The sequence below is a fragment of the Drosophila takahashii genome, chromosome 3L (assembly GCF_030179915.1).
Source record: "Drosophila takahashii strain IR98-3 E-12201 chromosome 3L, DtakHiC1v2, whole genome shotgun sequence".
NCBI lineage: Eukaryota > Metazoa > Arthropoda > Insecta > Diptera > Drosophilidae > Drosophila > Drosophila takahashii.
Window position 1 is genome coordinate 9,596,268 of NC_091680.1, and position 13,094 is coordinate 9,609,361.

Here is a 13,094-nt window from a genome sequence, read left to right on the forward strand (position 1 = left end):
ATATACCATTTTGGTATTTAAACAGTGATGCCAGACTTTTTGCTTGTTATCGGCAAGAAACCGTTACATTTTAGCTAAAGTTTTAAAATTTAAAGTTTAACTGTAATAGTTTAAGATATCTAAAGAACAAACTGGTTATTCTTATCTATTTTCGTACTGTTGACAGAAGATTGCAATTTTAGTTTTATTAGCGATTTTTGTCTGTTGGAAAATCTCATTGCTTCTTGAGCTTAAGCAAACTAACAATAATACATTTAATTCTCAAGTAATTTAATTATTTATAGAACTGGCGGAAACTTTAATGCCATTAAATGCTTTCAGCAATTCTCAATTTAATGCTCTACATTCTTTGCTTAATTCCAGTTGCCCCTGCCGATTTTAATTAACCAAATCTTGAACAGATCGAAGCCCTCGGGCTATCTGAGCCGCAATTAAGCCAAAATCGTGCCAATTACCGATCGGCTTATCTCTGCAAAGTAAATCCATGTACAGACCCATTGCTCCACTCGTTAAGCTTAATTGTGAACAGAAATTGGCGCGAGTCGTTAAACTTTTTCGAGGCACTTTGTCGCGAATTTCAATTCCGTTGCGGATTCCGCTTTGACAGTAATTACTTCCAATGTCTCAAGTTCGCGCACATAAAATTTCGATTCCAAGGAAGGTCAGCTCTAATGCCTTTTGTTACTGTTTGCTTTGCTGATTGATTTCTGGCCGAAGCGCAATCAATGAACAAGTACAGTAGCCAAAATGTTGCCCTATCATTAAGGCATTGCTGGGATATTGAGATTCTTGTTCGGGGTTGTTGCAAAAATCTTTAATTATAAACATAATTATTTTATATAATTTTTAGGTCCATCAAAGTTTATATTATGGCCTAAAAAATTGCTTAAACAATATTTAAAGAAAATAATGGATAATATGTACCTCATCTTTTAGATATACTATTAAAATATAGAGTTTTACACACCAGCATTTTAGAACCTTTTGAAATCTACGAATATAAAGTTAATATCATTCTTCTCTTTATAAATTTTAATATAAATTAATTAAATACAATAAATTTTTAGCTTGACGAATGGAAAATATATAAATAGACTGGGTATAGCTGCTTCGGTTGGTTGGACAATTTGGTGGAATGGCAAGTGCTTTTGGGCAATTGGCTTCTTGTGCGTTTCGCCTTCGGCCAAACACAAATTGTTGGCCATGTGTACTTGAACTCGCCTGAAGAGCTCGGCTGAAGTTCAAATCAGAAGTGAATTCACATAAATCACTTTGGGCACACTCTGCTGGCTGGCTGACTGCCGATTACTCATACGCCTCGTGGTCGCTTTTAATTAGCCAACGCGATTCTTATCACTTTTGGCCACCGCTACTGCTGGAAGCCAACCTGACGCTACTTTGGCTATGCACTGGGAAAACTATCCAATTTTGTTCTGATATTGTAAAATATCTATTACAAATTTGTTGCCCAATTTTAAATTTTTTTTAAATAAAACTCATGATAATTTTACCTCTGTTAAAAAAAAAAAACAGATTTATTGTATAATATTTTTTTATTTGTTAAGTTTTTCTGTTAAAATATATATTCTCTTTGAGGAACGATGCAAAAATAAATAGATGCATATATATTACTTACAGATTTTTAAACCCATTTTCTTATTTTTGAGTTACAAAATAACTTAGTTACAACCCACAGATAAAATACTGATAGATCTTTAAAAATATCCAAATATTGTTTCTGTGTGGCTATGTAATTGCCTGCTTTTGTAAACTTGATTTTCTCAACCGCGTTGACCTCCGGCCAGCTGTGTGCTGCTTCTTCTACAGCTACTGCCACCGCGATGATAATGATAATCATCGTAATAATCGCGTTCCTCGGTCTTTGTGTGCGACGTCTATTCTCTCTTTTGGCTGTGAAATCTTCTAGCCCCTGTCCCAAGGCCAGGCAAATTACAACAAAGCTCTGGGGCAGCGGCAATTGAGTTCATTATCATAATAACCCATTGACCAACTAATTGTTGTAAGTTTTTTTTTCTGTATTGCCGTGGCCATATGTTTCTCGATTCGCCTGGGAGGTCTGGAGTCTCAGATCTCTCGGCTGAGAATCGAAAGTAGAATGATACATACGACGGGTCGGGATCTGCGGGACCACCCACGAACTCGAAATCGACCGATTGGATCTCGTTCAGAAGTCATCAATTTTGTCAACTGAATCTCGCAGCTCGATTAATCACTTCACGCCTGCCAATGACTTTTAATGAGCCGCCTGGCGAGCAATAAATTTAATTAAAACAATTTCAGCACTCTGAGGCCGAGTACTTGACCCAAACAGACGATCCGGCCCGAAGTTCTAGCCTGATGGATCCGTGAATCGGCATAATGGACTTGGCCAGAAGCGGAAGTGGGCAGGCAAAGTCCGGCTAATTGGCCGCCATTATGTCTTTACATTTTATAAATGGCAAATCTTCACTCTGAATCGAGACTTATTTTCGGAGTACTTATTGCTCGGCGTTCTAAAAATAAAGTCTAATGAGCACCGCCGAGGCAAGCAATAATAGACTAAAAATAAATGCCAATGAAAAAACTAATGAAATTAATCTGTCAGTGAGTTGGAAGCGACCGCAGAAGAGATTCCATGGAGAAAAGGTAAAATTCCCCGGCGAATTCTTAGGAACCGAATCCATTAAACTCATTAAACCCATGTGCTATGTTATTAATCCATCCGCCCCAGTGACCTCTTCGAAAAGGCGGAAAACCGAGGTGCCAATTGAAACTCCACTGTAATGCTATTTAATGCTATTTATTATGCCTTAAAAACAATAAACCATTCGAACAAAAGCCCAGCGCAAGAATCAATAATACACCTGATGCCGCCATGACATGCTATATATAGTAGATATATGAGTACCCATGGATAGCCAAATGAATATGCTTTCGGTACCAGCCCCCACTGACAATATCATTAACAACAAAGAACAAATTTCTGCCAGCATCACTTTGCAGCGATTAATGAACAATACACAACACATTGGGGAAAACAAAACCAATGCAAGAACAAATAAATACGTGGAAATACACAAAGCATGAAATAATATTCAATAAGATGTTTGAATTTTGAGCATGAGAAGATTTGCGGCTAGATCTGTAAAAAGTTATTTAACTACGGCTAAGAGGTTTATGAATTTATGCCCATTAGATATGAAATTATTTTTAATATCTTGTTTGGCCTTTGAAGAATAATACGATTCTTTTTCAATGTACCTAAAGCTATTTTTAAAAAATTGAGTAATAAGGTGATGGATTTCTAAAGTAGAAATATACTTTATTTTAAAATTGTTAATAGTATTTCTAGCCATGAAGAAATGGTTGAAAGAGTTAAAAGTGCTTTAATTTTCTCCTCAGGGGATTGGGAATAGCTTAATTACATATTTGAATATTCTTTTCAACTTCCATTTCCAACCATTCTTCAAAACATTTCAAAACAGAAAAAAATATGGCATAGGCCCTCTGTTTTTGGGCGTATCTGGGGGGTCACTTCCGGGTCAAACCCCGTACTCACCTGCGTTTTACATTCGTGAACTCTGCCACTCGACGACAGAAACCATTAATTAGTAAATTGCTTTGTTTTTGTGACAAAATACCCGAATTTGTTCGTGTGCTCCCTTCGAATGATTGATGGCTGTTTGATTTGTGCGAACTTTGAATTAGCCATCATTTGTTGGCCTGTCAGCAATCGATGAATTAAGCAGGGACTGGGAGTTGGGCGACGTGTTCCTGCTCCAGGCGAAAAGCTCCATGGATTAGCTCCGTTAGCTCCGGTTCCGCATTGCTGGTGAGCAAAATTATCAATCAATATATTCAAAAAGCGCTTTTTGAAAAACGCTTCCCAGGTTTTTTCCAAATAGCGTTTACTGACTTCTAGAAGAGCACTAAATTAAGGCTAAGATGGCGCTGACAGTTTAGAATGTGAAATGAGCCGAGAAAAACCTTCGGCCTGTTTTGTTTTCGTTTTCTAGAACTTAAAAAAAAACCATTTCAAGTGAACAATAATTTTCGAGCATAATGACGACGACGACGACAGCGACACAGACACAATTACCCAGATTTTGAATAGAGCTTCAATGTCAGCATTACAGGAAGCATTTTGGTTTTATTTCGGTTGGTCTAGAGAACTTAATTTTCAGCCCTGGCCGACGTCTTATCACGCCTCGAAAACATTTAGCTTATCAATGACGCTCGGTATAAAATCAACCGCCATCTGTCTATGCTTTTGGCTACTGTTTCTACTGTTTCTGCTTCGAATTCGACTTCAGTTCGCTATTAGATTTCGCATAAAAGTTCAATTAATTATATTATTTCAATTTCCTTTTGTCTTTGCTCCGCTATCGTTAAAACGAAATTTATGAATGATCATTGGCTGACTTGGGGTTTCCAGTTTTTGATTTGATTCCAAATGCTGGGCACGTAACCACCTAGGCCAAAGCACTCACACTCGAATTGGTTTATATAAATCTACGAACATTTTGCAGAGTAATCTTTGCATTAAAATATATGGATTTTATTTTTAATTTTTCTGATAATTAATGGAGTGGCAAATTATGAATAATCTCTGCTCAGCTCCTCTCAAGTGGCAAATTAGAACAGAAGTTGATTGATGCTGATTGAATAAGTTTCCGATTTGAATGCGGTCTGTGAGTCAACAAACGAAAATTAGTCACTCTCTAAGTGGGTTGTGTAAACTTTATGGGCAAAAAGAACGTTTTGGGGGAATTTTGTAGAAAAGATCATGACTCTAGGGAAGACTGATTAATTTTGCCTAAAGTTAAAAGATTTAAATATTTATCTGATTATTTAAATGCTGTATAAATCATTGTTAATGGACATTTATTAGTTTAATTTTTGTAAAACAAAATCACAGACTTTTAAAATATTTTAGGTGTTATCCCCAACTTAAAGCAATATGACATTATGATAAAATTTATCTTATTTCTATAATATTTCTCACCAGTAACCAAAACCTACCTCAATTAATTTTATTTTATGTAAGCTTATTAACGCACAAAACTCACTGGTCATTAATTTATATTTTAGTCACAATGAATATTTTTTGTGACTCGAACAAACATTATAAATTTTCGAAAATGTACCTTAAATAATTCACCATTCAATCATATACGATCATATACCCCCCTCGGTCACGATCCACGGTAGCACTTCACTGGCAACATCCGAATGCCGCAGTTACTCATCACTTGACGAGTGCTTCCGGTAATGTGAAAAACACCTGACCAAAATCAAAAGACTTAGGCAACGAACTTTTCGACCTTTCTCATGCCCCCGCCGACGAAAACTTACAGAAACCCCAAACTCTAGGCGGCATACAAATGTAAACGGGCTGCCTAAGTGAACTTTAATTGTCGCCAGGGCCACGCCCGTTCGCCCTCGGTCCGCCCACCGGTGGCAAATCGATGAGTTTTGGCACGTAAAATTGATTTTTGTCCCGAGCAGAACTTATTTTCGTGTACTACGTGACCTGGCAGCTGCCCCAGAGATAATGAGCCGCCCAAGAGATCGCAGCCACGTCACCGCGAATGGAATGCAAGGCAAAGAGCATTCGTTGCGCCTGTCCCGGCAATTGGAAAAAAAAAACAAAAACCCGCGTAGCCTAAGCTGAATTTAAATTTAATTTTAAATTAAATGAAAAATTGATGTACCGTCTGCTCGGCGGTCGAGGCTTTTGACGAGCGTTAAACGTTTGTTTTGGGGTTGACAGTTGTCAGTTGGCGTTGTCCGGCATCGGGAGTCCAACACCTTTTTGTCTCCGTGATTTCGATTAAAAATCCTTATGCTAAAAACGAATTTCGCTCGTGTGTGTTCTTAACAATTAAACTTCAAGTCCATCAAATTAAGAAAAACAAATCTAGGAAGACACTTAGAAGTGCATAAAACAAAAGCATATTCTAGTAGCTCGAGTTTGACTAACAAAAGAGTGGCGTTAAAAATCCAACTCGAAATCATTTTCATAAACAAACGCGTTCATTGACCAATTTTATACAAGCAGACAACAAAAGTCAGCAGAGTCAGCAATCAAATGCGTCACGCTTGGCTCAAAAGTCAACCACAGCAATAACGAGAAAATTTAAATAAATAAAGCAAGACGAGGAAGAAAATATATAGCCAACTAAAGGTAAGTTGTGTAATACACTTCCAAATAGTGCTTAAAATAAGAAACAAAGTTTTGATACTATACTGAACTTTTTTGAAAAGTAATTGATTTATTTTTGTAGCTTTTTGTAAATTAAAAAATTTTCATATGCGCCCCGAGAGAATCCTTGTAATTAGTGCTTTTTAAAATTGTTAATCTTTAAGGAATATTGGTTTACAAATTTAAGTTTATAACGAATTTTATGTGGGTATCTATTTTAAAAACTAAAGTTATAAACAGAGGTAATTTCGTCACATATACCCACTTAACCCCTCGAATAAGCAGTGTATTTATTTTGAAAAAAAACTGGCGCCAGTTGCGTTTTCTTACTAAATTTATTACTGTTTTTTGCTAATTTTATTTGCGGTTTGCGTATTTCGCAGTTTCCAAAGAATTTGCCTGAGAATTCCATATAGAAATCAAAGGCAGTCAACATAGTTGAAATATTTGATACGTATATGTTTTGCATAAATTTTTGCTGGATTGGCTGATGGCAGCAGATGTGCTGAATCATTGGCCAAAAAAAAAGCGCAGATGAAAATCAAATGCATTCCGAATGGGAAAATTGCCAACTGATCAGCTGCCAGGGTCAATTGCCGAATGATTGATAGGTAATTTTAGTGGGGGGGTGGGCGATAGAGAGGGCGTTTCACACAGTTCTGAGTGGCGATAAACGCTGCCAGCTGTTCCGCTCGAAAGATCGAGAGACAGATCGGCGGTGACTATATCCCATAGACTATGGCCATAAATCTCGACCGGAATATGTGCACAGCTGTGGGCCCTAGACAAGGCCACCAGAGATCAAGTATTACGTTTGTGTGCTGCAATTTAAGACCAATTAGCAGAAAGGGTAAACTGCTGATTATCACCTACGGCTGAGGCTTAATTGAATGCTGCTGCCTCATCTCGTTCGCTCTGATATGCATACAGATGGATATCTATATACACGTATAGATATATTCTATCTAAGAGTTGTCATTCCGATTCCGTTTGCCTTGCATATGATTCTCGGATCGTGTTCGCCAGCTGAAAAAAATCGTGTCTAATTTGTAGATTCTCTTGTGCCTTTTTTTCTAATTCTACTTCTATTTCACATCTGCTGCCGATGCACTACATCGATAGTCAGATGGATATATATAGATACATATATATTTGCCGGGGGATTTATAGCCAGCCGTTGCATTAGCATTTGCATTCATAACTCAGCAGATGTAGAAATCCGGCAAAAAAGTTTTGTACATTTGTATGGAGATGTAGAAAAATTGTTGCGCCCGCAAATGACACATATTTGAAATTCGAATTTGCAATTGAGGCATTAGACACTGGACTGGAAATAAATCTTATTATTTGTAAATTAGATGATAATAGGAAAATGTTAATAACTTAAATTATTTTTATAATTATTATTTTACTCAAAAAAAAAATTAAAAATCAAGATGTTTTTATTGGTTTTAATAAATAGGTAGATTAAATGATGAGGTAAAAATTTTAACTCTTAACTATATTTTATTCTAAAAATTAAAAAAATTAAAAAATCTTATTATTATTGTATTTTATTAGTTTTGATAGAGATAATAAATATGAAATATAAAGTCACAATAAATATAAAAATCGCATTCTTGCAATTAAATATTTACATTCTACTACTGATAACTTGTCACTAATTAACTTATTGGAAATCCTAACTTTCTCTGGAACTTGCTGTGTAGACCAGTGTAGTTTTGATCTCACCTGGCGGCAGCTGCAGTTACCCTACCACCTGCCGAACACCCCCTCGATTGCCGCCCTCCTGGCCCGTTTTATGTGACCGAGCGCACAATTAATGCACGTAGCGTTTGCCAAGTCGACTAATTTCGCAAGTGCCGTGGACCGTTCATAATTACCATGATTTGCCATTTTTGCCATCGCACTTAACCCTTTTGGCCAAGTCAGCTGAATTACCAGCCAGCCAAATGGCTGATCGGAACGTTTTCTAAGCCAATTGATTGACTGGATCTGGCTGACAGGTCGAGAATTAAGAACCTGGCGGTGGAAGGTGGCTGACTTACGGGTAGCCCAGTCCAGATGTGCTCACGAACTGGCTCGCGCCTTTTTTGTTTCTCTATTTTAGACAATTATCATCTTGAACTCGCCTCTAATGTTTATTTATATAAGCCAAATGATCCGGGGGCTTCGCGTTCGCATTCATTAGATAACTTAACCGAACCGGAGATTGTCCCATTAATGAATGCAAAATACATAGTTGGTAAAAATCGAAGCGCGTCGGCGTGGGAATAGAATTGCTGACCCTGTGACCAACTAATAGATCGGCCGCTTGGTTGCACAATTGAAGTCTAATTGAAACTAGGAAGTCTAGAGGAATGGGAAGTGGATTACATTTCGAGGGCAATTAGCGCGAAGATTTCGTAATAAATCAAAGACAAAGGCTTTAGTTCCGACTTTAGTTCCGCGATGCGTGTCCAGCCCTCCGGATCTGGTTTATATGGTTATGGTGTTTTTTTTTAGCCACCGCCTCCACTTGCCAAGGTCGCGAAGCGTGGCCATATCAAGTATACGCAGATGAGTAATGCCCATTAAGTGAGTTGTTATACTTGTTACCAGCGCCTGGGTGCTCTCCTAATGGTCTATAAAGAATTGAAATTGGCCATTAGCCGGACGGACGTAACCCCGAACAAAGAGCAGGAAGCCAGGCGGCAAATGCAAAATTAATAACAACAAACAGCAAACAGCGAAATAAGTGCCCAAAATATGTTCGCCATTTAACGCTTTAAAATGTAACAAGTCTCGAAATAATAAAAACAAATTTTTCATTTAATTAACCATTAATGGGAACGAGTGCTTTGCAGCTGCCTTTGCTGCCTGCCAAAAGTGAAAAAAGTGTTTACCAAAAATAATTCAATTAAAGGGAGGCTATATTAATAAAAGAAACTTGTTGTGCTTGGGCACTTTGAATGTTTATTATTTTTGCACCGCGCCTTCTACAACTAATAGTTGTAATTAATAACTTAGATTTTGAAGGTTATATTAATTATAAGAACTAATGGAAATCTAATTCTTAAATGTTTTTATTAGAAAGCTTTAAGAAAAAGTGTCTTAAGTTGATTACAGAGAAACTCTAAAAAAACTCTATTAATAATAGCCTGAAAAAGTAATTACTAAATTATTAAATTTAATTAACAACTATAAATGGTTATACTTTTAATGAAAGGTAGTTTTTATAAACTGTGATAAATATTATTCTAAAATAATAATAGTGGTTTTTTATTTAATTAAATTTTTTAACCCATTAACTACTTAAATTCTGGTTCTTTGTTCTTAGCTACGTTTAACTTTTAGAAAGTTTTCTTATAGCCCTTCTGTCATTATATTTAATATGCTAATTCCCTTATAGACCTTGTCACTAACCTGCATTCTTACTTGTTACTAAGCCGGCGAATGTTGTAATTTTTCAGGTAATTGGAATACGACTTATTTATATGCAGCTCGTTCTAGTTCCTACATGACTTATAGTTTTATTATACCGAGAATTTTAATTTTATTCCTACTGATATAATAACTGTAGTCATCATTGATACATTTAATGTTTGTGTAAATTTTAAAATAATGATTGTCGTAAATTTCTTAATTTACATAATTATTAAATTGATTGGTTCACTTTCGGTTGCATTTTACAAGCCCTTGAGAGATTGAGAATGAAAAGCCCTTGACTCGGGTCCCCGACCCGTGCGATAGGCATTCCGAAAAACTTTCCCAGCAACCTTAGAGAACGTTTAGCAAACAGTGGCAAGGGCAGTACAGTGAAATCTGGCCAAAATCAGCGCTAATGCTAAACCGCAGTTGAAGGTTTCTTAGCTTGCGCGGAGCAGAAATGTTTCGTAGTTTCCAGCTTGTAGATTGTATGCATATAAATTGTAAATAATTTGCAAGCTTGTTATGCCTTACTGTTGTTGCTGCTGTCCGTCAGTTTTTTATTTCGTTTTTGTATAATTTGATTGAGCTACCGAAAAATTGAACGAGACACAAGTTAGTCCCCCACTTCGCCGATCGCCATGCCGCTTTTCAAGTCTAAAAATTTTGACAGCTGCACGTCGCTGAGTTTTTGGCCAGCCTGACAGTTTATATTTATTAATATCTTACTTATTAAGTTGCTCATGTTGAGCGTAACCAATTGATTTGCCAAAAGTTGTGGTTTTTGCGCACAATATATGCTAATACTGTCCAAGTTCAACGACCGATAAGCAATGCGACATTGATATACTACCAACTTGGCTTTTTTGGCCAACTCATTTAGCACCTATTATTTATTAAAGTTGTCATAAAAATTCAGAGGAATATTTATAATAGCTATAGCATTAGTAATGGTCGGAAATTGCCTACTTAACTGGTAATTGGGTATGAATATATTAGGCATAAATCAGCAAAGGCGTAAAATAATTAATTAATTAAAGATAACATCTAGAATCTCTAACTATTTATTCGTCATATCCCTAAACCTTTTCTCAAACTTTGGTAAAACAAATAAATAATGTAGTAAATAAAAATTGGGTATAAAGAACACTGCGTATTAGTGATATGCAAGAGAATCTGAAGTCAACATTGCGTATGAGCTATAAGTAAAAGCCCGTAAAATCGTAAATAATTTATTACACTATTTCTGAAATTATAAAATAAAGAATGCATAGCCTAACAATTTATTATAACATTTAACATAAAAACCTGATTTATGGCAGTAGTTTTATTAGCAAGTATACAAGATTATTAAAGGGTTATAGGAGGTTTGATTAGTTTTTCATAAGCCAAATGCAAATATAACATATTTTCCATACTAATGAGTTTCTAAGCTGAGCACACACCTTGTCTTAATTTCCAACTCCCACCCGGGAAATCTTGACTTTTGCACTTGGGTTGGTTTGCTGTTTGCTTGGTGGGATAAACTCAAGCCATCCAATATCCATGCAAATGTCAAACCAGACACCGTTGGCGCGAATAACTGTAATTAAAGTCATCGCCGGCTTAACTGGCCAAGAGCTGTTTAGTTGGTAAGTCGCTGCCAAGGCTCTTTTGGCATTTGTCAAGCGATCTCAGACTTTGGCTAAATCTCTAGACTCTAGTCTATAGTCTCTAGACTCTATGCTGTATAGACCCCCTCCTGGGATCAGACCTCGCCGGGAGGCAGGGAAAATATTATTTTTAATTTGCATTTCAGGCGTTTCGCATTACCAAGGTTCTTGGCCAGCTTTGATCCACTTATTTCTCTTATTTCGCCGCCATTGTCTGTCGGTGTAAATATTTTTGCTGCAAATTAACAGCAATTTGCAACTGAATGTTAACCGAACCGTTTAGGCCGCCAAGAGAGTTGGCTCAGTGGATTTGCAGGGGTTTTTTCTGCCCCCCTTTGAGTTGAGGCATCAAGTTGCTGGCCTGGAAAAGTTGCCCGTCATTGGCAAACAAAACAAAACTGACCATCCCCACCGGAGGCACGAAATAAAGATCAGTTAAATGAAATATGCAGGTTTTTATGCGATTCATGGCGGAGTTCCCAAAAATTTATCAGATTTTAAGCGTAAATGTGACAGTTTATTACCAAGCTGATGAAATATGAATAAATGCTCTGATGAAATGCAAATTTCATTTGCCTTATAATATTTATACTGCAGTGCTGATTAAATAACCATTGTTTACATAAAATTGGTTTTACCCCGCCCATCTAAAATGCCATCATTTTAACAAGGCTCTTAAATGCAATGTTTATATCTAAAGCCAACATCTTTTCTACAATTCTATTTACAACCGTTAATCACTTAATGATCAAACATAAATCGGTTTTATGGGGATTAGGTAGCCTCCTTTTCTGTCACGTTTTCTTAGCACGTTCCGCTGGAAATTACAAATTCTTTTTAAATAAATATTGTCTAAGATTTTTATTGACTTTTGGTTTATTCTTTCGATTGTTGTGTAAGAAAGTTAATAAAAATTAAATTAAAATTAAATTAAAAATTAATAAAATTAATATATCCTAAATCTTAAAGTAATTTTTCAGAAAAATAAGTGTATATAAGACATTTTTTTCTGTCTTACCCAAGTGACCTTCATTATTATCTCAGTTCAAATTGGTACACCTCAAAGAGCCCATCGAATTCAAGTTCATGGCCCAAAAAATCACCTGCTTACCCCTTACCCCGCTGTCTCTGATTTTCTCCATCATCATTTCTCCGCTCTTTCTCCACGTGACTCACCTGGCAACAACAGTAACGAGTTTTCCTAACCAACTTCGTTGGTCGTTGACTTCGGCGGCGAATATGTGTCAAGGTCGTCTGCCGGCACCGCTCTCTCCATCTCCCTCGGTTTTTTCGTCTATCTCTTGTGTACGTGCTGAATGGCCAGGTACAAAAATACGAAAAAAGTTTACACAATTTCACAATTTGCCGCAAATAACAATAAAGCTGGTGGAATCGCCCTCCGCGAGGAAGATGATCAATTAAAATTGCATTACATAAAGCCGAGTGATTCGAATAAAAAAGAAAAGATATCAGGGATATAAAAAGCGCATAAACCACGTTGAAAGAAACGGAAGCTTGTGTGACCTTGATTTTGTATCTTGTTCTGCGATAGAGCAAAACTCAAATGCAGGTGCACTTGAACAAAATATTGTTATTGCTGTTAAGCAAGAGAGAATAATTTAAATTAAACTCGTAAAGATATTTAAAAAGAAAAATAAAATAAAATCAACAGTTTTTAATTGGTAATGTAAATGGTTTGTAAATTACATTTATAAATTATGTATTTCTGACATTTATAAAATAAATTTATAATATAAATCATAAAAATTTTTAAATTTTGTAAAATTAATAAAATGTTAATTTGATGAAAATATAATTGTCGAATTTAA